Genomic DNA, 3,373 nt, shown 5'->3' with positions numbered 1-3,373 from the left:
GGTTACTACCATTTTAGAAATGAGTGTGAGAAGTGCTCAGTATGGAGTAGGGTAGAGATAAAAATAGGGATGATGAGGTGTCTGTGTGGATCCCAAAGGTTTCAGATGAGTAGTAAGGGGTAGAAGAACTAGGAGTGTGAGTGGGTTAAAAACAGCACTGGATTAACCATTAAGCAAAATAAGCAAATGTTTAAGTGCCAAGGGGAATGGAGGCACCACAGAAATGGTAAATGGTTTATGGCATAAAAGAAATTAGTTTAAACTTTTTTGTTATATTTCGGGATGGTCATGTTTTTTCTTGCCAAATAAACACATGCACTATATATTCGTTCTTCACTTGTTTATTACTGTTGTTATTCTCTGTCCATTGTCTGGAAATCTCTTGTCATACGTCCTGTGACCTCTTCAGTGACTCTCCATCCCCTGTGTCTGCCCCCGTTCCGTTTAGTCCATTCTGTCTTTCTATAGTGACCATAGAACAGGAGGAGACACATCAGATGGAGAGTCACTGAAGAGGTCACAGGTGTGTGACAAAAGATTTCCAGACAATAGACATGAAATAAGAACAATAATAAGCAAATGAAGAGTAAATATATAATGCATGTGTTTATTTGGCCAGGAAGAAAAAATGACAATTCCAAAGCAAAACAATATCTGTTTCAACACACAATTTCACATTATTTACATTATTTACATTTGACGGATATTTATCTTCATCTTGTGTAGGCTTGAAAGAAATGAAGCCAGTATGCTCAGCTGGATGTGTAATGTCAGTGTGCATACACAAGAGTGTAAATTCCCTGAGAGAAAAGTTGGACATAAGAAGCATCAGATGTGGTGTGCAAGAGAGACGACTGCGCTGGTACGGTCATGTGATGCGTATGGATGAGGACAGGTGTGTGAAGAAGTGTTACTTACACCCTAACAGTGGCGGGAAACTGTGGATGAGGTAGACCCAGGAAGACATGGGATTGAGGTGCTGAAGCACGACCTTCGAACATTGGGCTTCAAAGAGGCAATGACAAGCAACTGAGACCTTTGAAGACATGCTGTGTTTGAGAAAGCCCGGCAAGCCAAGTGAGACTGTAGCTGTGGCCAATGCCAGTGTTGCATAACTGGCCCATTTAAAAGTTTATTCCAAGGTTCAGATAAACTGATTCGTGAATTATGTCAATATGCCATGCTTGTGAAAACCTGTTGAATGGAGAGAAATCATAGACGTGGCTGATGACAGTGTTGCTTGGCTGGCACCCAGACCACCTGACTGGCACATAAAAAGCACCATTTGAGTGTGACCGATGCCAGTACTGCCTGACTGGCTCCTGTGCTGGTGGCATGTAAAAGCACCCACTACATTCTCAGAGTGGTTGGCATTAGGAAGGGCATCCAGCTGTAGAAACCTTACCAAATCAGATTGGAGCCTGGTGCAGCCTCCTGGCTTGCCAGTTCTCGGTCAAACCATCCAACCCATGCCAGCATGTAAAACGGATGTTAAATGACGATGATGATGATGATTGCTTAAATTTTAACATCATGACCTTGTGCAGCAATACACCGGTTTCAGCGTTCCCGCCACATTTGGAATCCAGCCTGGAAGTCATTTTCCGTAAGTGAGTTGAGGAACTTCTGCAATTTGCTCTGGATTTTGACAATGGTGTTAAAACAAGGACCTTTGAGCTGCATTTTCTTCTTGGGGAAAAGTCGGAAGTCTGTAGGTACTAAATCTGGTAAATAGGGCAGACACAGAAGCAATACCATGTTTTTGATGAGAAATTTACGAGTGAGGAGAGCTCAGTGACAGAGTGTATTGTCATTGTGAAGAATACAATTCTTCATGCTCCACAAATCCATTCACTTTCATCGGCTGCCCTCCCTCAAATGTTTCAGAATATCACAGTCGAACTCTCGATTGACAGTTTAACCTGGTGGGTGGGGAGTGAATTCCCAATGCACAATACTACATTTCTAGGAGTGATGCTTGTTGCAGGTCTTCCAGATCGCCCATCATCCTCCAGGGACATTCTTCTGCTTTTGAAGCACCCAAGCCACTCGAAACATTGCATATGACCTATTGCCTCATTGTCATAAGCTTGCCAAAGCATGTTCAATGACTCTGTAGCAAGTTTAACACAAAATTTCATGTTGGCTCTTTGTTCCAATTTCCTGTCCATGACAAAAATCATAGACTACAGCCTACACGTGATCACAAAAACCTCAAATTTCACAACTTGTGAAGTAAACACAGTGATGTCACTCAATACACTGCCTCATAAAGGTCACTGTTAAGCTCTCACTGCTCTGAGGGACAGTCTTCTTTGAGCGGATCTACCCCACCACGCCTGAGATCTTCTCTTCTCAGCCAACCTGACTGAACTGAAGAAGAAGGATGACAGTCTCCTTCCAATGACTTTTGATGACTTGTGGACAGGATTCCGTACAGATCAGTAAGGGATGACCTGAGTGAGGTATTAAACTAGGGCTGGGAGGGAGTTGAGTGAGGATGTGAGGCTACTGCCCATGTGGTCAGACATTACATACAGCATAAGCCTCCCTCCCTTGCCTCTTATGGAAACTAGACATAAAAAATGTCTTCAACAGTATTAGGCGGGACCACATCTTGAAGACATGCCCCCTCATTACACCCACTTGCATACCACTCATACAGAACACCCAGCACACTCATGGCTGCTGTGAACAGAATTGCTTCTGCTGCATGTGTCTAGCAGGGTGACCTGCTGGACACATGTTCCTTTTTGGCATTGGCTGTTGCTGATTTTGCTTCATTAGTCTGTTAGCCCTTCAATGTCTGGTACCTGGATGACATAACCCTGGATGGCTTGGCTGAATCTGTTGTTGGGGACCTTCAGCAAGTTATTCCAGTTTTAAAACTTCTCAGGCTTGAGAGCAACCAGCCCCAGCTGGAGCTAATAAATGTGAGTTGTAGTGAGGTTAATTTCCAGGACACTATACTCAGTATACACACTCATCTTGGTGGGAGCTTATCAGATGCCAAAGGATATCATATACATTCCTGGCTTCCCAATGCTCCTGAAGCTATAAGAAAGTGCCTGAACACCAAGCTTACAGACCTGTCCAGGCGGATGAAGAGATTTCACCTCATAGATGCACACCTAGCACTCTTCCTCTTGAATTGCTTTGCCCTGCTTAAGCCCCTTTTCTTGCAGAATCACTTCAGTGAAATCAATACCACCATCCAGAGCTGTGCTGATCTGCAATGTTAGTTTTGATGGCCCAGATGGTAACAAGTGGAACTACCAGTAAAATTTGGTGGAATTGGCACTGCCAGCCTATCTTTCCAATCTCCTCCAACTGCAACCTCATCAGCAAGGTACCCTGCAGGATGGCTGAACCC

This window comes from Octopus bimaculoides, chromosome 26, assembly GCF_001194135.2.
Source record: "Octopus bimaculoides isolate UCB-OBI-ISO-001 chromosome 26, ASM119413v2, whole genome shotgun sequence".
NCBI lineage: Eukaryota > Metazoa > Mollusca > Cephalopoda > Octopoda > Octopodidae > Octopus > Octopus bimaculoides.
The sequence above is the reverse complement of the archived record's forward strand: the minus strand, read 5'-3'. Positions refer to the sequence as shown.